Source organism: Danio rerio, chromosome 4 (genome assembly GCF_052040795.2).
Source record: "Danio rerio strain M-AB ecotype USA chromosome 4, GRCz13ab, whole genome shotgun sequence".
Lineage (NCBI taxonomy): Eukaryota > Metazoa > Chordata > Actinopteri > Cypriniformes > Danionidae > Danio > Danio rerio.
Genome location: NC_141024.2, coordinates 41547416 through 41570000, shown reverse-complemented (window position 1 = coordinate 41570000; position 22585 = coordinate 41547416). Strand labels below are relative to the sequence as shown.

Below are 22585 nucleotides of genomic sequence, written 5' to 3'. Positions count from 1 at the left end.
GTTTTGTGCAGGATACATTAGCATATTTTACATACCACTAGTTTTTTTTCTTTTAGATTTCATTTATAAAAAGTCTTACAACTTTTCACAGTAGTTTTATTCTAAACCTAAAAACATAATGTCATAAACATCTTATGCATATCACCACAAGACAACAAGAGCTTGTGACATACAAAAAATACTTCCTGTCAAAAACATTAAAGCCAGTTTTAACTTATCATTTTTTAACATTTTATGTCACTTTTAGGTGTACTTGACTTATCTTCATTTACAATAATATGTTCGGATTTGTTCACAAACAACAGACCCAGAGTGTTCACTGTAAATACATGGTCTCACATTCTCATCGCTGTCAACTGCTCTTTCAAATCCAGTAGGAAAATGAACAGCTTTGACAAAGGTCAATGATATTTTGACCGTACATCCTCGAACCAGCTTCTGCACTGTACAGTTTCCAAATCTGCCAACTGCATACAGGCGATGCTGGTCATCACTGACACTGACAAAGTCTGATATCTTGAAAATACTGCCATCTTTCAAAATCACAACTGAGTTGTTTCTTTTCTTTGTCTTTGTATATGTTTAGCTGTGAATGACTTCTCCATCGGCAACTATTCTGCTATAGTACCTGCCAGTTCAGGTCCCAGATAAATCTAACAATGCATGCAATGCATTTACATCCTTTTCGGACACTGGCCTAATCTATGGGATTACAAGTGCAGTCACCCTGTCATATCTAGCATAGTTCCTTACATTATGTGTACTGGAAGTCATTTCTGTGTAGAATGACTTATTTTCAGGTGAGACATCAGATGAGCAGGCTTTAGCTATGCGTGGTAAAGCACGAGATCATGCTCCCTGTTTGCAAATCCGCTGAAGCACTGCATTGCTGCTTTTGACTTGCTTGAGCGAATAGCCATTTTAGTTCCCAAACATGAAAGCAGACTAGGCCCAGAGTGGACCCAAATTCTCTACACTTTTAGTCAAATGCAGAAGTGAATGCACATTGTAGGCCATCTGATCTTCACCATACAAAGACTGAACCGATTTAACATACAGCTCAAGAGCCTCACGAGCATGTTTAAAAGCCAGTTTTGCCATTCATGAGCTTTCCAAAAATGTTGCTGAACAATAGAATGTGGAATTTGTGGAAAAATGCTTGGAGGCTTAATTGCTAAAAGATTTCCATCCACTCTTTCAGTATTCAAACCAACATACCATGGCTTACAGTAGCTTTTGGAATCAAACCATAAAGTAGACATTTGTCTGCAACACACAGTGCATGTAATCAGGGACCATGCCATTGATCAGGTAAAAATTTGGCAAGTCCACGATAGGAGATGGTCCTTTTATGCCCAAAATGCTCTGTTCGTTACTTTTGGCAATTTCACCTATTTGCACAGTTGTGTTGTGATCTCTAAGGTCTGGCACCTCTTCCAAACAAAGATACACTCTCACAGACCCATTACCTTTTCTTACCTGAATATCTGGATGAAGACAGTGCCCACACCCATACTCTCCATTAAACTGTTTGAAATTTTGCAGTAAAGGATGTGCAACAGCATCACAAATAGCACATAATGCATAGACCTTTGTGGTTTTGACTGAGTGATTTTCTGGTTCCTGCCACTGAAGTCCTGTTTGTCCAAGACTTTTGCATTCCTCTACAAAAGGTTTGAGGAAGCTAGTCATCAGTGGCTTAGATGAGCCAAACCACAATGCACAAAGTAGCACATTTTTATCTCTTTCCTCTGGGGGCAATTCATTAACAGAACATAGTAAGGGCCAAATGCTGAATTTAGATGACTCGAACACAGGCACTCCATCACAATTGAATGAGAGAGAAAAGAAAGAATCATTAAATGATTTTAGATGTTTCTAAAATCTCCACCAGAGATATCTGTGATATTATCTGAATTTCATTTAATTATGTTTATCAAGGCTACATTTATTTGATCAAATATTTAGTAAAAACTGGAATAATGTGAAATAATAATATAGGCAAATTAAATAAATAAAGAATAATTTATTTAAACAATTCAAATCAAATAAAATCTACTTAATTGATGAGCAAATCAAGCACAATAGAATTCTTGCAATATATGAGTAATATTAAGCTTTTATATTTTAACAATAATAATTTTTTGAACATTAGTGTATATCACATTACATTTCAAGCAATTAGAAACTATCTTTCTATATATCTGTTGTACAATCAGTTTGATTTCTCTACAGTGTTTCGAGTTCAAGCTGTTTTTTACTACCACCCTCTGCTACTTTTACAAGTAGAAATAAGATATAAGTTAGAATAGATTTAATTAAACAACTGGTTCATTGCAAATAAATGTGACACATTAGGCTTTGATTAAAATTATAGTTTTCTGGATCAGGGAGCAATATGCAAACAAATATTTTTTTTACTACCAAAGGAATAAAGTATTGCATTATGTTATATACAGTATTATTGTACTATTATTACATCATGCATTTCAACAAAAACATACATTGTATATTACAACATCACACTATGTGTTATATACAGTTGAAGTCTGATTTATTAGCCCACTTTTTTATTTTTTTCCACCAATTTCTGTTTAATGGAGAGAAGATTTGTTCAGCACATTTTTTTAAACATCAAAGTTTTAATAACTCATTTCTAAGAACTGATTTATTTTATCTTTGCCCTGATGACAGTAAATAATATTTGACTAGATATTCTTCAAGACACTTTTATACCACTTAAAGTGACATTTGAAGATTTAACTAGGTAAATTAGGTTAACTATGCAGGTTAGGGTAATTAGGCAAGTTATTGTATAACGATGGTTTGTTTTGTAGACTATGCCAAAAAAAAAAAAAAAAAAAGCTTAAAGACGCTCATAATATTGACCTTGAAAAATGTATTCGAAATAAAACAAATAAGACTTTTTTCCCAGAAGAAAAAATAGTATCATACCTGTGGTAGCAAAATTATATATATATATTTTTTTTTAAAATAATTACTTTTTCAAGATAATACCTCAGACTCGTTGTTTAGAAAAAGTAAAAATTTTAGCTTACACTTAAAATCAAAACAAAGTATTTACTATTAGTGTTTATTATGTATCATTATCTGAAGACAAGAGGTTAAATGTAGCTTTAAAAACTGTGACCCTGACCATGACCTGTTCATGTAATTTAATCCAATTACAGAAACTCAAACCGACCAATCAGCAAGTGTCTGCTACCCCCCACTGTGCAAGAGGTGTGAAAAGAAGCAGGTCTCTAGCAACACCTCAACTTTTTTATTGCTTTTTGTTCTTTTCTCTCCTATGTTTGAACTTTGAACTGAACTTTGAGCACCTTGAACACTTGAAACACTGAAATTGTCTTTTCTTTTGATTTTGAAAAAAATGTACCATTGACAATTGCGGTGAAATCTTTGATGCCACTGATGGAGTAGACGGGGGCTGGGGCTGGGCCTCAAGTTGTCTCGTCTCCATCACCTCCTGAGCAGGTACAGTAGGGGCAGGTTGTTGCACCGTTTTTTGCTGGAGCAGCAGAAGCAGTACTCTGCTGAAAATAAATCACAAAAATTATATGGGCATGGCAGGGTCGAGTGGCTGAGCGGTCTAAGGCGCTGGATTAAGGCTCCAATCTCTTTGGGGGTGTGGGTTTGAATCCCACCGCTGCCAGGCAGCACTTTTAGGATGCTTGAGAATGACCTCTCTGCTTGAGCAAACAGACTTGCAAAGTGATACTGCATGCTTCCGCTCACATCCAAACGTAGACTCCTTGGCCAAAGTTGAAGGGCTTCACTAGGAAGCTCGGCGTCCTCTCTGCTTCCGAAAAATTGGGCAGAAAAGGGACCACTACAAGGAGTCATCCGGGATAGAGTAGCCAAGGGATCTAAGGTGTTGGATTTAGGCTCCAGTCTCTTCGTGGGCGTGGATTCAAATCCCACCGCTACCAGGCAGTCCTTTTAGGATGCATAGATACATCTAAGGTAGCGTGGCCGAGAGTCTAAGGCGCTGCATTTAGACTCCAGTCTCTTCGGGGGCGTGGGTTCGAATCCCACCGCTGCCATATGTGGTTTTAAACACGGCCAAACTGCTTGAGTGTGCGCGTTCGCAGTGAACGCTGGAACTGAGAGAGTAAATTTAGGTTGGCGAACTAGTTAGTACAATGTGTTCTTTGAAACTCAAGGCAGACTCGTTGGTGTGACAGCAACACATCCCCAAGCTCGAATCTGCTCAGGAGCAAGTGTCTTTCCCACGATTAGATTGCAGCATCTTAACAAAGTCTGCACTGGAAGTCTCTCTGCCATTGCTCCTTTTTAGCAAGAGCACCCTATTGATACAGGAACAGTAAAGATTCACAATTAGAGTAGTAATACTCCATAACTGGATTTGAATATAATAACAACAACAATGTGGGGTCTGCTGTGATGGAATCAGTAACTTTCACTCTTTTGTGAAATAACAGTTACCTTGTAATCAGGTGCTTAAATGCATCGCAGCTGGCTGTTGTTAGGAGAAGACTTCAAATGCCTTGAGGTGTGCTCAAATAGAGACAGAACTGTGGTTGACAGGAAGGTGGGAGTGATTCCTAAGCTGGTATTAAGGAGCTCTCTTTCTTTGTGGAGGAGCTCCAGCTAGGCATGGCTAAATTGAACTGATTTCCCAGAGCTGTTGCGCTACTTGAAACAAGTTGGTGTCGAAACTGCTCAGGGAAAGCAGCTTTGTAAGGTAGCGTGGCCGAGCGGTCTAAGGTGCTGGATTAAGGCTCCAGTCTCTTCGGGGGCGTGGGTTCGAATCCCACCGCTGCCAGGCAGTCCTTTTAGGATGCTTGAGAATGACCTCTCTGCTTGAGCAAACAGACTTGCGAAGAGATACTGCATGCTTCCGCTCACATCCAAATGTAGACTCCTTGGCCAAAGTTGAAGGGCTTCACTAGGAACGAATCCCACCGCTGCCAGATGTGGTTTTAAACACGGCCAAACTGCTTGAGTGTGTGCACATTCGCAGTGAACGCTGGAAGTGAGAGAGTAAATTTAAGTGGTCAACTAGTCAGTATAATGTGTTCTTTGAAACTCACGGCAGACTCGTTGGTGTGACAGCAACACATTCCCAAGCTCGAATCTGCTCAGGAGCAAGAGTCTTTCCCACGATTAGATTGCAGCATCTTAAAGTCTGCACTGGAAGTCTCTCTCTGCCATTGCTCCTTTTAGCAAGAGCACCCTATTGAAACAGGAACAGTAAAGATTAACAATTAGAGTAGTAATACTCCATAACTGGATTTGAATATAATAACAACAACAATGTGGGGTCTGCTGTAATGGAATCAGTAACTTTCACTCTTTTGTGAAATAACAGTTACCTTGTAATCAGGTGCTTAAATGCATCGCAGCTGGCTGCCGTTAGGAGAAGACTTCAAATGCCTTGAGGTGTGCTCAAATAGAGACAAAACTGTGGTTGACAGGAAGTTGGGAGTGCTTCCTAAGCTGGTATTAAGGAGCTCTCTTTCTTTGTGGAGGAGCTCCAGCAAGGCATGGCTAAATTGAACTGATTTCCCAGAGCTGTTGCGCTACTTGAAACAAGTTGGTGTGAAAACTGCTCAGGGAAAGCAGCTTTGTAAGGTAGTGTGGCCGAGCGGTCTAAGGCGCTGCGTTCAAGCTGGGGAACAATCGTCCAACAAAGAAGGGGAAGAAGGGAAGAAAGGGGGGAAGAAAGAAAGAGAAAAAGGGAAGAAGAGGGGGAAAAAACGAAGAAAGGAAAGGGCGAATTCTAAGCTTCCCGGACACGCCTTCCCTGCACCTGCTTTACGTCACGCATAGTGATACTGTTCTGTGTTAAAACAACGCAATTTGAGTTACATTGATTTCTATTGCAGGTGCTCACCAAGACCGGGGTTCGAATCCAACTAAAGACGCTTTATTGTTATTGGTTAATTATTACTCAATAAACTAACTGTTTAAATGTGTAATGCTCCAAGGTAAATAAAATATGCCTAAGCGCTTTATTCTTGTGTTTTTTGACATTCTTTCATGAAAAATAAAGCATACTAACTTGAATGTGTCACTATTTAGTAGTTGTTGTAGCATTGTTGTGGTTATGGTTATTATTGTTCTGTATTTTGATGTACAAATGATCTCTAGAAATGTCATAGAGTATATAGTGTACACACACACACACACACATATACATATACACTGTAAAATATTGCTGTTAAAAAACGGTCAGATTCTACGGCAAAATAATGTTTTTTCACTAAAACAGTAATATTCTGTTAAAAACAGTGCTTTCTGGGTAACATTTTTGTTTTTGAGAAAGTAACCAACTGCAGAAAACTGTGAGCTAACAGAGTTCAGATTCGATGTTTTGAAGTCTGTGTTTGAAATCACACTTTGTGCCCTTGTTCACTATTTCATACACTCGTTAACTAATATAGTTCACCTGACAGTTTTAATGAACACTAATGAGTGAATTCAGACACTGATGAACACCTGCTGTTAATAATTACAATTACTGAAGGAAATAAACAAGAAACACAAACAGTGACTTGAGTTACAACATTAAATAAAATCTAATAAAATAAAACAGCTTCAATCTCAGCAGAGGATTATTATATCCGTGTGGATAATAACGTTGCATAAGGAATAAGATGACACACAGACCGTTTTTACTGCTCTCCGTTTTACTTCGCTATATCCGATGACAACTACAACAACCGGCATTTCCGGTTCACATCACAATGCATTCTGGGTGCTGTAGTGAAATAACAATGCCACGAATATACAACATTTCCTTCCCCTTAAATTTGAAGGTCAACATTTTAATTTTGAACTAGCACCATGCAGAATGAATGTATAACATTCAGTTTACCATTATAACATTCTGTAAACACACATTTATTTATCTGAACGTTTCTTGATTAAATGTCTTAAATGTCCTTGGTAATTTAACACAAATAAATCCCTGGGAATGAGGGTGGACTACCTCAAACCCTGGCTTACCCTTAGGGGATTATTCTGCCCCAACTCAAATACTGTAAGGGTAGCCCCTAACTAAGTATAATCCAAAAAACGCTGAGGTTGACGTCGCTCTCTTATTGGATACCGGCGGCTTACTTGGTCCCCATTTTCAGTCGAAACAACAGGAGGTGACAGTTCTTTAGTAGGTGGGGAATCTGTAATCTTGCTAGGCTCTGTAGTGACAGTCGCAGAAGCTGGTGAGCTGCCAACTGAATCACAGACGTCGGTACCTTCAGGAAGGTCAGTGAATGTACTGGCTCCACTCAGTAACTGATCAGTATGTCTCCTCCATAGAAGATTACCAGCAGTTTTAACCCTGTAGGACACGGGACCCGTCTGGGTTTCCACAGTAGCTGGAACCCATTTTGGACCGGTGCCATAGTTCCGGGCCAGCACCGATGAGCCTATCAAAAAGGATCTGTCTTTGGCTCGCAGTTTCCGTCGCTGTACCTGATTTTCTTGTTGTTGTAGGACCGTTTCTTTGAGTGTTGCTGGTTTAAGTAGCTCAAAGCTTGTCCTGAGCTCTCGATTAAACAACAAGTAGGCTGGTGACACTTTGGTAGTTGCGTGTGGAGTACTGCGATAGCACAGCAAGAAGTTGTGAAGGCGTTGATGCAATGTGCCTTGTCCAATTGAAGCTTTTAAAGCATGTTTCATGGTCTGCACGAACCTCTCCGCAAGCCCATTTGTTGCAGGATGGTAGGGTGATGACTTGATATGTTGCACTCCATTTGCAAGTAGAAATGTGCCCATTTCATGCGAAATAAATTGAGGTCCATTGTCTGAAACAAACTGCACTGGTGGTCCAAATCTACTGAAAATTTCTCCCAACTTCTCAATGGTCTTTTCTGCTGACGTAGATTTCATTATGGCTACTTCAGGCCACTTACTGTGTGCATCAATGACGACCAGCAGCATTTTGTCCTCGACTGGACCTGCAAAATCAGCATGAATGCGATGCCACGGTTTCTCTGGATATTCCCAGGGGTGCAGCGGTGCCAGTTGTGGTACGTTGCGTATGCTTTGACATGACGTACATGTTCTTGCCTTCTCTTCAATTTCTCGATCCACTCCTGGCCACCAGAAGTAACTCCTGGCAATCTCCTTCATGCGGACCATTCCACAGTGTCCCGCATGCAGCTGTTTTAACACTGATTTGCGCAATGTTGGTGGAATGATCACTCTCCTTCCCCACAATAAACAGCCTGTCTGCACTGAGAGTTCATGACGTCGAGTAAGATTTGGTTTTAGCTCTAGGTCATGGTTCTCATCTTTTCCTGTCATGACGATATCCATGACCTTGGACAAGACAGGATCATTACGTGTGCCCTTGCGCACTTGTGCAGCTGTTATAGGGGTTCTTTCCACTTGGCTAAAGTAGAAAATTTCAGCTACTTTTGTTTCTTTTACTTGGTCAGCGAGAGGCAATCTGGACAGTCCATCTGCGTTTCTGTGCAATTCTGACTTCCGGTACTTGATGTCATAGGTATGAGCAGACAATAACAAAGCCCATCTTTGCATCCTACTAGCAGCAAGAGAGGGGATGCCATGATAAGGACCAAAAATCGCAGTCAGTGGGCGATGATCGGTCAGCAAAGTAAACTTCCTTCCGAAAATATACTGGTAAAACTTGCGCACTCCAAACACAATGCTCAATGCTTCACGTTCAATTTGAGCATAATTTGCTTCGGCTTTGCTCAGACTTCTAGAAGCAAATGCGATCGGTTTCTCTTGACCGTTCGGCATGATGTGGGACAAAACAGCTCCCACACCATATGGGGAGGCGTCGCAGGCCAGCTGAATTGGCAGAGAAGGATCAAAATGAGTGAGGACTTCTGACTTCAGCATGGTCTCCTTTGCTCTTTGGAAAGTCTCCTGACATTCAGTGGTCCACCTCCAGCTATTCTCCTGACACAACAATTTGTGCAGGGGTTTCAACAGAGTAGCGATGTTTGGAATAAAACGTCCATAATAATTAAGCAAGCCGAGGAATGAACGCAGTTGGGTGACATTTTTAGGTGTCGGAGCATCCACTATGGCCTTAACCTTTGCTGGGGACGTATGCAGGCCAGAGGCATCAATGACATGGCCTAGGTACTCAACTGCAGACTGGAAAAATTCACATTTGTCCTTCCGCACTCTCAATCCGTACTCTTTCAGTCTTTTTAGGGTAGCGTCCAGATGCTGCAGGTGTGATTCATCGTCAATACCAGTCACAAGAATGTCGTCTAAGTAACATACTACTCCCGGGAGTCCTGCCAGAATCTGGTCCATCGCTCGCTGAAACAGGGACGGAGCCGAAGTGATTCCAAATGGTAAGCGCTGATACCGAAATAGGCCCTTGTGTGTATTTATGGTCAGTAGTTCTCTGGACTGCTCCTCAACATGCATTTGCAGATATGCCTGGTTGAGATCAATTTTACTGAATTTTTGTCCTCCGGTCAGTCCTGCAAAGATGTCATTTATGAGCGGTAAGGGGTATTGTTCCGCCGACAATACTGGGTTCACAGTGACTTTGAAGTCTCCGCAAATTCTTATGCTACCGTCTTTCTTTAAAACGGGAACAATAGGTGTTGCCCACTTGCTTACACTGACTGGTTCCAGGACACCATCTTTTACAAGTTCAGTTAAGCTTGCCTCCACTTTGGGTTTGAGTGCATATGGCAAAGGTCGGGCCTTTAAGAATTTTGGCTGGCATTCCGGCTCAACGGTCAATTTCACTTTGATCCCCTGCATGCTGCCTAACTCCTTTTTGAAAACGTCACTGTTTTTCTGAAGAACATCCTCTAAATCCAATGTATTAGATGGCATCATGTGAAAGACCTGCCAGTTCACCTGCAGTTGTTCCAGCCAGGAACGTCCCATCAGTGAGGGGTAATCACCCGAAACCACATACAATGGCAGCTTTTTTATTTGTTTGTTTAGTTCAACGGTAACCTGAAGAAGCCCTTTCATGATCACTGATTCGCCAGTGTAAGTTTTAAGGGTCACATCGGGTGGTTTTAGTGGCAGGTGGCTCAGAATTTCACGGTATACCACATCTGACACAAGCGACACCGCAGCACCGGTGTCAATCTCCATCTTCACTGGTTGTCCTTCCACCAGCGCTGTGACCTTGTATGACTTGTTTCCCCCTGCCACGGTGAGCACATGCAAAGAAAATTCATCATCTGATGTGTCTGTATTCTTCTTGTTCTCTTGGTCAACTGTGAATACTTGTTTCTTTTGTTTTCTTCTAAATGTTGTTTTGTGCTGCATTTTCCCTTTTTCTGTTTTATTTCTACATGCACGCTCTATGTGTCCTTTCTTTTTACAGTTGCGGCACTCCATGTCCTTAAACCAACACGTGACAGGTGTATGTCCAGTTTTTCCACAACGAAAACAAGGGCCCTTCATTTCTGTTTGTTTTTCCGTGACCATTTTATACACTTTACTGTTTGAGCTCAGTTGCTGAGCTTCTTTAGCAGCCAATTCCATAGCCACACTCAGTTCAATCGCTCTTTGTAGTGTCAAGTTGCTCTCTGTTAATAGCCTTTTTTGAATTCCCTCACAGCGAAGTCCACACACTAATCTGTCCCGTAGTGTGTCATTTAATGCATCACCAAATTCGCAATGTTCAGCTAATTTTTTTTTAACACTGCCACAAACATTGTAACAGTTTCTCCTTCTAGCTGATTTCGTCGGTGAAACCGAAATCTCTCTGCTATTACTAATGGCTTAGGGGAGAAATGGGCTTTGAGAGTGTTTACTATTTGCTCATACGTTTTCTCCCCCGGTTTCTCTGGTTGTAGGAGGTTACGCAGTAGTGTGAATGTCTTTGGACCTATCACACTTAAAAAGGTGGGTACCAATTTATCATCAGCAATTGAATTTGCTGCCACAAAGTACTCAAATCGTTCTGTATAAGAACTCCACTGTTCACTGCTTTCATCAAACGGACACATATTGCCAAAAACTGTTGCCATTTTGTCCCGTTTTCGGTCATCAACAATCAATTTAGTCACTTATCTGAATCGCTGTCGGTCCTCTCCCTTTAGAAGACGTGAAAGCAGCCGGCTCGTACTTTTTTTCCTCTCTCGCTCTCGTGTCACTCACGCTGCTTCACTTCCGCGTTTTCATAACACACGCGCGAGTGCTTCAATCCTCGTCGCCACTTTATTATATCCGTGTGGATAATAACGTTGCATAAGGAATAAGATGACACACAGACCGTTTTTACTGCTCTCCGTTTTACTTCGCTATATCCGATGACAACTACAACAACCGGCATTTCCGGTTCACATCACAATGCATTCTGGGTGCTGTAGTGAAATAACAATGCCACGAATATACAACAAGGATCATTAAACAACTCCACAAACAACAGCAGACACACTTATTACTGACTGATTTGACTTCCATACTATTCTCATTGAGATCCAACAGAAATTAAGGTGTTTTTTGTGTCACCGTAATGGAGTGAGGGGCTGATTTAGTTGGGCTCTTCACCCTTGACCACATTTAAGAAGACTTTACAACTGCTGTAATGCAGAGTTTACAAAACGTTTGTACTATAGCGATAAAGTTGGGAAGTCAATAAATAGAGAAATCTATTTGTCTGAAATTAGTTCTGATAAATGTTTTGGTATAAATCTGGATGAAGGGCCTCTTGCAATAGATTTTATGCTAAGTTGCAGGTATTAATTTAATTAATGAGAAGTGGAAACAGAAAAGATGCCTCTGTAATTACTTAACAGTTAAGTTATGACAAATACACACTCAGACCTCATGAATCTGACCTTGTATCTCAACAATGGTAACATCTCAAATGTTTCATGCTGCAATGCATGCTGGGAGTGGCACGGTACAAATATCCCAGCATGCATTGCGGTATAAATAAATGTTGTAAAATGGTCTAACAGTTTTCTTTATTTGTATTTGATTCTGCTGTTGTTTATGTTTAGACTTTCAGTTGCCTGTTTGTGAGTTAAACTGTTAATTTTGTTAGTTGTCACCATTATTGAGGTTCATATGCTGATTATTGATGTCTCTGAGTGCGATTTACACCATAGAGCAGTGTTATTGTCCAAGATATTCTTAAAAACTTCCAGAAATCATTGACATATATAGACATATAATGTAAAACAATAGATTTAACATTGAATAGGACCAGTAAATTTTATTATACTAAATGAGAACAGACTCTGCCATTTAATAGCAACATGAACATCACCAGATCTTATTTAGGTTTTTGGCTGGCTTGCCACAACAAAAGAGCTTTTTAAACAAAGTTCTTAACAATTGCAGCAGCCAAAATATATAAATGTTAAAAATGACAGGGCTAAGAGCCCAACTAAAGCAAACTCTGTTCTCCATGATGGTGACGTAAAACTTTAACTTTTTCTCAAGAAGAACTTCAGTAGATGTTATACAAAAATACATGTATTAAGTAATAAGTGTAGCTGGTGATGATGTTTGTAGAGTTGTTTAATCATCCGCTGATCATTTAAATGATTTAATCATTTGTTGTTCTTCAGGTTATTTCATTATAAAGCTGTGACTAAAGTTTTGTATGTTCTGTTCTTGTTTTTTCCTTTGAGTATTTCTTTATTTGTTCATTGTTAATCCTCAATTATCATTTAATTAGTCAGTTAATTAATGAATTTACTTCAGCTTTGCTACATGTTTCTTGAACACTCAGTAGTGTGGACACTTCAATTAAAACTGAAGTATATGCTCTGGGGTTTAAAGGGTTAAAGGTGTGGGAGGTAAAAACACAGTGTAAAAATGTATTTTAACAGTAATATACTGTTAATTTACACTATGGAAGTAGACTGTAAAAAAACAGTAGATTGCTGGCAACCACAGCTGCCAGTAGATTACTGTTAAATCAAGGAAAAAACAGTATTTGACTGTAAAACCTGAAGCTAATTTCTTCTGCCTGTCACCGTTGTGGAGGAGAGTAGAGCCAGTGTATGAGTTAAAGATGAACCATGAACTGCTGATGTTATTCTGCATGTTTCTCTATTTAAAGATAGTGGCTGATGCAGTCAGAATCTCTCTGGTGATTCCAGATTTACATGTATGTGTGCTGTTGTGAAAAATAAGACATTAGAGTTAACCGAACTTTTCTAATTAACTAAAATAAGTTATCATTATAAGTATGCTTCTAAGCATATATAGCACATTTCTTCATAAACGCATTCAGCAGTTGACCAAGTTGAGGCAGTTGCTTTCAGTGAGCAAAATGAGTTCACTTGAGTATTGTGTATATCAGTGTAGTCCATGTATTTTTACAGCAACATACTGTAAAATAACAGTACATTGCTGGCAACTGCAGCTGCCAGTATTTTACTGTTTTTTAACGGGACAATTTTTACAGTGTATATATGTGTGTGTATATAGTGTGCATAGTGTATATGGAATTAAAAGTCAAGTAGTCAGTTATTTATATATGCATTATTTATCTAACAATTGTCAACAGAACAGTAATGAATATAGAGTAGAAAATGTAAAAATAATAAATTAGTTATTAATAATACAGTATTAACAATATAAATAAACAATGTTAATAAAATGTTAAATACAAACAGAAACTGACACAAAGTGGACTTAAAAGTCAAGGACATTTATTAATGCAACATTTATTTAACAATGGTCAACAAAACAGTAATGAACATGGAATAAAAATTCTTAAAAATTAAATGTTAAATATTAACAGAATAAATACAAAATTAACAAATTAAATAAAATGTTAAATAAATTTAGAAACCAACAATAAGTGAAATAGAATAAATTTAACTATTATGGTTGTAACCTGTATACACTTTATACATACACACACATACAAATAATAAATAAGTTAATTAAAAAATGTCAACAAAATAAATAAACTTTAAATAAAAAGTGCAATAAAACAGAATCAAACAAGGTAATTGAAGAACTATTATGGTTATAAAGTGTATAAACTATAGACATACACATAAATAATAAACAGTTAAATAAAATGTTAACAAAATAAATTATTTTTATAAAATGTGAAATAAAATAGAAACCAACAAGTGAAATAGTATAAATTGAAGATCTATTATGGTTGTAAACTTTATACACTCTGTACACACACACACACACACACACACACACATATAAATAATAAATTAAATAAAATGTTAACAAAATAAATACACTATTTAAATAAAATGCGCAATAAAATAGAAACCAACAACAAGTGAAATAGAATAAACTGTAGAACTATTATGGTTATAAACTATATAAATACACACACATATATAAATAATAAATAAGTTGAATAAAATGTTAACAAAATAAATTATTAAAAAGTAAAATGTGCAAAAAAACAAGTGAAATAGAATAAATTGAATTATTATGGTTATAAACTGTAAACACTATACACACACACACACACACACACACACACACACACACACACACACACACATAAATAATATAAAAGTTAAATAAAATGTCAACAAAATAAATACACTATTTAAAGAAAATGTTAAATAAAAATATAAACTAACAGCAAATGAAATTAAATAAATTGAAGAACTATTACACTATATACATACACAAACAAACAAACACATTATTTTGGGTTGGTCCTTTTCATTTCCTCTAGCCACTCTTCTATAGTTAAAGTTTCAGTCTGTGGGCAGTACACCCTGCCCCTGAGATGGCTATGGCCTGTGGCATTTGTTTTGAACTGCCCACACTTTTTACAAGTGTTCGCTTGAACAGTTCTCCGGTACGGTCTTTTGGGAATGGCTCCAGATGTGGACGGTGATGCAGCAGGCTGTGAGCTAGTACTTGACATTGTTGGCAGAAGTGGTGGCTGTCTGAGTGGCTTCCCCTGCACCATTGGGATACCCTGGGCCATCTGCACTCCTTGCATCATCGGGATACCCTGGGCCATAGGGATTCCCTGGACCATTGGCACAGCCTGGAACATTGGTACACCCTGAAACATCGGCAGAAACATCGTTTTAAATCGCCCACTCAGCAGTCGCTTCTGGTGTCGAGCTGCATACACCACCCGCTTCTTGTCGTGGTCATGCAGGCTTTGCCAAAGACCAATGATCTCGTTGGCCTCCTGGTTGGTGAGGCTGAGGCTTTTGTGGGTCCGAAGCTCAACCAGTTATTCAGCCAGCCTGTCCACATGCTGGAAGCCCGGAATATTTTGGTAGTCAACAGCCTAATGAAAGCACAACAAAATAAAATAGCATATTAAATTTTTCAATGCATAATTCCATAATTGTTTCTGTTATCATGTTGAAGCTGCACTACGGAAATAAACCTGATGCGTGTTTGACTTTACGCTTTATTTTAAAATTATTCTAGATCACTGTAAAGACAGAAATTAGTGGGACTTACAGTCACTTCATCCCCATCATCATCGTCGTCATCATCATTATCTTCGTCATCATCTTCCGTAGCCTCTTCTGGCTCTAAGGGCACAGGTGAAATTGGTTCTTCAGGCTGCACAGGTGGGTCAGGGACCAGTGCAGGGCATGTGGAGACTGGCAAAGAAGCGACACTGCTGGTGACTGCAGTGGAGGAACCCGATCTCAATGTGGAGGAGGATGGTGACAGAGCAGCCTCCGGATCAACAATAGTGTGATCCTCACTGATGTCACAGAAGCCCTCATCTTCTTCTCGCTCATCCACATTGAGATCCTCAATGAGCTCAGCAGTCTGCTCACAGTCTGGGTTCATGTTCTGCAGTGCCTGACCAGTCTGCTGGAACAGATACTGCACTCCAATGAGCTCACCTGAAAAAAATAAATGAAACATAAATAAACAAATTTTAAGAGCCATGTTTGATTGGGTGTTGAGGTAGCAAGTAGTTTTAAAAGCTCAACGTCAAGGAAGAAACAAACAAAAACATACATTTTAATCAGAGATCCAAATCTTTGATGCCACTGATGGAGTAGACGGGGGCTGGGGCTGGGCCTCAAGTTGTCTCGTCTCCATCACCTCCTGAGCAGGTACAGTAGGGGCAGGTTGTTGCACCGTTTGTGCTGGAGCAGCAGAGGCAGTACTCTGCTGAAAATAAATCACAAAAATACATATAATCATGAAAAAGGAAAGGCATTCTAGTAAATAAAAATAAACACATATTGACTCAAAAATGTACCTTTTGAGTGTGAAAACCACATGTGCATTTCAGCACACCTCCAAGCAAAGTCCTCTGCCCACGAGATTGCAATGGGCATTTCTCAATCTGAAAAAATCATGAAAGATATATTAAATAATTTTATACAATACAAAAAACTTTTATAACTAAATAAGAATTTTTACTCAATGACTCCCTTAATAAAGCACACAATAGCTCTGTAAATTAATTTACCACTGTTTCTAGAATGTGTTTAATATTTGTCTAATATGTAATCGTACAGTTTGTACCTCCAAAAACGAAAAGAAGAATAAAAGGAACTGGACAGGAACATTTCAGGCCTTAAAACCACATGCTGTATACTGTACTCATAATCCCTTCCCCCACCTTTTCAGATCTCTCTCATAAACGGTCAAACTTACTAAATTATTCGACAAAAATCTCAAAATACATGCAATTTAAAACACTTTAATATTTAAAAACAAGTATGACATGTTTTACACAGATACTGTACTGAATGTACTGAAGCCTAACAAGTTAACGTTACTCTGTTAAGCAAATTTCAACAAACGTTATATCATGTAAACGAAATACACACCCTTTGATAAATCTCATGCCACTTTTTTTGTCGAGGAGCTGGCCTGTTTCCGTCATTTGATGGCCAAACTCCTGTGCTGGCAAACTTTTTCAAACGTGAAATCCAGTCAGCGTCTAACATGGCTTTATGAGATTTTCCAGACATTTTTCTCCTATAAATTAAACGGTTTTGAATTAAAGTATCCAAATTTGAAATACAACACACTAAAACATTAATTTGTGCAATTGTGTAGTTTTTCCTACCTTTTTTAAGAAATCACTATCGGAAAAAATCCTTTACTGTAAGCAAAACGATGCTGTGCTCTGTCGAATAATGCTGTTCGTTGAATATCACTGATGGTCAATGAACTTTTTTGACCTCTGACCCGCCTCCAGAGGACCGCGTCATTCCTTCGTGTACCTTCGGCTCAGTTCGGAAAATTGATTGACATCTGACTAACCTGTTTGACTGCACACCTAGCGGTGATTCTTGGAACGGTTCCTCCCCCCCGGCTTTAACATTGTCTCGACTCTGATTGGTCAAATGTTGAAAATGTTGAGAATTCCGGTCCGCGATTGGCTGCAAATGTTGAAGCGCTGCAACGTGATTGGCTACAATGTTGGAGCGAATCGCTCCGATTGGCTCTCATCTTCAATATTTGTGAAATATTGTCGGACTATCCTTCGGCAGCTGGCGTTCCGGTCGCAGTCTCCCCTGGAGGCGTGGGTTCGAATCCCACTTCTGACAAACCGAGCCTGTGGCGATGCGCTCTGGCTGAAGTCTTTAACTCCCTGCCACCATGTCCGAATGATGCAGTAACACTGACAAAGCGCCGCATCACGCGGGCTATAATGCAAGTGCATTACTCAACAGAAGCCTGATTTGACAATTGTCGTAAAAGCCAGAGGTTGTTTCCACCCAGTTTCGAACTGGGGACCTTTCGCGTGTAAGGCGAATGTGATAACCACTACACTATGGAAACCTTCAGAAGTACAACAAGCAGATAACCCTTTTTGATTGGGTGCCTGTTGACAATCATTGCTGGTGCAGCAGTGGATGCTATTATTTTCTCGCCAAAAGAAGAGCACTGTTTCTGCTCGGTTTCGAACCGAGAACCTTTCACGTGTTAGGCGAACGTGATGACCACTACACTACAGAAACCCCACAAGTGCTTTCCCCAGCGAAGTTAGGCGTGCAAGGATAAAACAAGGTGTACGCGTTTGTCAATCAAGCGGACAAAGCCAACTCAGCGTGACAAGCTCCCTGCAGGTATTAGGGCCAATTTACAATCCGGGCCCACCTGTACACAGCTGTACAGGTCCTAGCGAAATGTCCCCTTTCGTCACATTTGAAGCACCTGAATTCTGGGCATTCCTTCATCACATGGTCTGAGCTCATGCGTAGGCGACAGGTTTTTACCTGATTGGAGTGCATGACTATAAAGTGCTGTGCCCCTTCAGCCGTCTCGATTTTGGTACTGTATGGTAGGGAGACCGTCTCTTCTTGAACGAAACAACATAGTCTCTGTTTTGTAACCTCCGTACTTCAGATTTCACTCCTTTAATTGTCAATCCATTGTCTATTAAAATTTCGGTGTCATCTTCAGTCTCCATTGTTACTTCATACTCCCTTGTTTGTTTGGGTCTCACCGCCAGAATTCTTCCTTCTCCAATCAGCTCCGTGACTGCTATGATTATATCAAACCTTCTTGCATCTTTTACATTTTCTACTTCTACAGTTACTGTTGCTTCCTTTGTGCACACTCTTCTTTGTATCTCTTGCTTATCTTTACCTTTTTCACCTCTTCGTTGGCCGGGCTCTTCATTTTATTTATCTCTTTGTCTGCTGTCAAGTCCATTTTTTTTTATCTCTTCATCTATTATCCAGCCCATTTTCTTTATCCTTTCGTGCAAGTCCCTCCATTTCCGTGTCGTTGCCGGGTAATCTGTCCATGATTAAAAATAAAAAACACAACATAACCACCCTTCAGTCAGCAAAATGCTGCTGTTAGGTGGTTTTTAAAGACAAAAATAAAACAAACAAACAAACAAACCACTCAAGGTCAATAAACAAAAAGGTAGACAAGCAAAATGGGGAGAGCCTTTCTCTCCTCACTGCTGCCAACTCACTTCCTGTTTGCTCTATAGCGCCCTCAGGGTGGTGTGGTCGTAAGAAATGACAGCTGTCAAGTGTTGGTTATTGAAACTAGGCGCAGCCCCAGGAGCCGAGCACAGCTTAGCTGCCTGCTGCGCCAATGAGGTGGACAGCCGGAGCTGGGCAAGCTGTGAAACACCAGATTCCATGTCTCGGTACTGCGGTGTGGCTCCCAGGAGACAGCTCCTGCCAAACTTGCATGTCAGGATGGCCAAGCGGTCTAAGGCGCTGCTTCAGGTCGCAGTCTCCCCTGGAGGCGTGGGTTCGAATCCCACTTCTGACAAACTGAGCCTGTGGCGATGCGCTCTGGCTGAAGGACTCCCTGCCACCATGTCCGAATGATGCAGTAACACTGACAAAGCGCCGCATCACGTGGGCTTTGATGCAAGTGCCCCGAAAGGGGATCAAAAGAATTGTCCTAGGATGGTGTTTATTTTTAAGGTTTGCAGGGCATTTTTTCGTCAAATCCTCGTACAACGTCAAGTCATGACATTTGACAGATCCACGACCTTGTATCGTGCATCATCCAGTGAGCAGAGAGCCAATTGAGAATGCGCGTAAAAGCAAATCTGAATGTTTCCGCTCAGTTTCTAACAGGAGACCCTCCGCTTGTAAAGCCATCGTGATAACCACAGGAGCCTCCGGTTAGGGTGAGAGCACTGTCTTGTGGTGCCATCGCAGAGAGACTGAAAGTCACTTTCCACAATGTTTTCATTCAATGTTCTACGCTGGTGGACTCACTTTGCCATTCCCACTCGGATTACGGATACACTGGTCTCCTTCAAACGACAGCTAACACCCATCTCTTCAGAGTACACCCGAACCCTGGTGAATATCCCTCTCTCTAAAGAAAACGGCACTCCTACTCCAGCACTAAATTCCCTGAGCACAAACAAATTACTTGGAATATATAGCCCTTTTTCGTATGCATTGCCTCGTCTTGTTGAATCGCTAAATACCTCCACTATTGTATGTCGCTTTGAACAAAAGTGTCCACTAATTGTATGCTTCGGCCCAGTTTCGAACAGGAGACCTTTAGCGTGTAATGCAAACATGATAAACACTACACTACGGAAACCAATAGGCCAGTGGTGCTTCAAGTATTTATAGTCTTTTTTTATAGAGCTGTCTTGTACGGTCCGCATCGTGGAGGGCCAGCAAACGCACTGGCCACCTGCTCATGCACAACACAAAGCTAAAAGAAATCAGATTCTACGCAAGTTTGCGACACCGCGAGGGGAGGTAAACACTGAGTTGAATTCAAACTTCTAGCCTCACAACGCTCTGCAGAAAGAATGTTTTCAGTGAACAGCAGTACTCAACAGAAGCCTGATTTGACAATTGTCGTAAAAGCCAGAGGTTGTTTCCACCCAGTTTCGAACTGGGGACCTTTCGCGTGTAAGGCGAACGCGATAACCACTACACTCTTCTTTGTATCTCTTGCTTATCTTTACCTTTTTCACCTCTTCGTTGGCCGGGCTCTTCATTTTATTTATCTCTTTGTCTGCTGTCAAGTCCATTTTTTTATCTCTTCGTCTATTATCCAGCCCATTTTCTTTATCCTTTCGTGCAAGTCCCTCCATTTCCGTGTCGTTGCCGGGTAATCTGTCCATGATTAAAAATAAAAAACACAACATAACCACCCTTCAGTCAGCAAAATGCTGCTGTTAGGTGGTTTTTAAAGACAAAAATAAAACAAACAAACAAACAAACCACTCAAGGTCAATAAACAAAAAGGTAGACAAGCAAAATGGGGAGAGCCTTTCTCTCCTCACTGCTGCCAACTCACTTCCTGTTTGCTCTATAGCGCCCTCAGGGTGGTGTGGTCGTAAGAAATGACAGCTGTCAAGTGTTGGTTATTGAAACTAGGCGCAGCCCCAGGAGCCGAGCACAGCTTAGCTGCCTGCTGCGCCAATGAGGTGGACAGCCGGAGCTGGGCAAGCTGTGAAACACCAGATTCCATGTCTCGATACTGCGGTGTGGCTCCCAGGAGACAGCTCCTGCCAAACTTGCATGTCAGGATGGCCAAGCGGTCTAAGGCGCTGCTTCAGGTCGCAGTCTCCCCTGGAGGCGTGGGTTCGAATCCCACTTCTGACAAACTGAGCCTGTGGCGATGCGCTCTGGCTGAAGGACTCCCTGCCACCATGTTCGAATGCTGCAGTAACACTGACAAAGCGCCGCATCACGTGGGCTTTGATGCAAGTGCCCCGAAAGGGGATCAAAAGAATTGTCCTAGGATGGTGTTTATTTTTAAGGTTTGCAGGGCATTTTTTCGTCAAATCCTCGTACAACGTCAAGTCATGACATTTGACAGATCCACGACCTTGTATCGTGCATCATCCAGTGAGCAGAGAGCCAATTGAGAATGCGCGTAAAAGCAAATCTGAATGTTTCCGCTCAGTTTCTAACAGGAGACCCTCCGCTTGTAAAGCCATCGTGATAACCACAGGAGCCTCCGGTTAGGGTGAGAGCACTGTCTTGTGGTGCCATCGCAGAGAGACTGAAAGTCACTTTCCACAATGTTTTCATTCAATGTTCTACGCTGGTGGACTCACTTTGCCATTCCCACTCGGATTACGGATACACTGGTCTCCTTCAAACGACAGCTAACACCCATCTCTTCAGAGTACACCCGAACCCTGGTGAATATCCCTCTCTCTAAAGAAAACGGCACTCCTACTCCAGCACTAAATTCCCTGAGCACAAACAAATTACTTGGAATATATAGCCCTTTTTCGTATGCATTGCCTCGTCTTGTTGAATCGCTAAATACCTCCACTTTTGTATGTCGCTTTGAACAAAAGTGTCCACTAATTGTATGCTTCGGCCCAGTTTCGAACAGGAGACCTTTAGCGTGTAATGCAAACATGATAAACACTACACTACGGAAACCAATAGGCCAGTGGTGCTTCAAGTATTTATAGTCTTTTTTTATAGAGCTGTCTTGTACGGTCCGCATCGTGGAGGGCCAGCAAACGCACTGGCCACCTGCTCATGCACAACACAAAGCTAAAAGAAATCAGATTCTACGCAAGTTTGCGACACCGCGAGGGGAGGTAAACACTGAGTTGAATTCAAACTTCTAGCCTCACAACGCTCTGCAGAAAGAATGTTTTCAGTGAACAGCAGTACTCAACAGAAGCCTGATTTGACAATTGTCGTAAAAGCCAGAGGTTGTTTCCACCCAGTTTCGAACTGGGGACCTTTCGCGTGTAAGGCAAACGCGATAACCACTACACTATGGAAACCTTCAGAAGTACAACTGGCAGATAACCCTTTTTGATTGGGTGCCTGTTGACGATCATTGCTGGTGCGGCAGTGGATGCTATTATTTTCTCGCCAAAAGAAGAGCACTGTTTCTGCTCGGTTTCAAACCGAGGACCTTTCGCGTGTTAGGCGAATGTGATGACCACTACACTACAGAAACCCCACAAGTGCTGTCCCCAGCGAAGTTAGGCGTGCAAGGATAAAACAAGGTGTACTCGTTTGTCAATCAAGCGGATAAAGCCAACTCAGCGTGACAAGCTCCCTGCAGGTATTAGGGCCAATTTACAATCCGGGCCCAACACAGCTGTACAGGTCCTAGCGAAATGTCCCCTTTCGTCACATTTGAAGCACCTGAATTCTGGGCATTCCTTCATCACATGGTCTGAGCTCATGCGTAGTCGACAGGTTTTTACCTGATTGGTGTGCATGACTCTAAAGTGCTGTGCCCCTTCAGCCGTCTCGAT

The 22585-nt window shown here is 40.8% G+C and overlaps 3 non-coding genes across 3 annotated transcripts; 1 reads left to right on the top strand and 2 right to left on the bottom strand.

The window, feature by feature from the left end:
* The first annotated feature begins 4725 nt into the window (after nucleotides 1-4725).
* trnal-aag (transfer RNA leucine (anticodon AAG)) lies at nucleotides 4726-4807 on the top strand. Its single transcript has one exon. It is a non-coding gene; the product is annotated as a tRNA-Leu (tRNA).
* Nucleotides 4808-17609: 12802 nt separating this feature from the next.
* Nucleotides 17610-17682, bottom strand: trnav-uac (transfer RNA valine (anticodon UAC)). Its single transcript has one exon. It is a non-coding gene; the product is annotated as a tRNA-Val (tRNA).
* A 4347-nt stretch (nucleotides 17683-22029) lies between these two features.
* Nucleotides 22030-22102, bottom strand: trnav-uac (transfer RNA valine (anticodon UAC)). The gene has a single exon. It is a non-coding gene; the product is annotated as a tRNA-Val (tRNA).
* Between the last annotated feature and the right edge of the window lie 483 nt (nucleotides 22103-22585).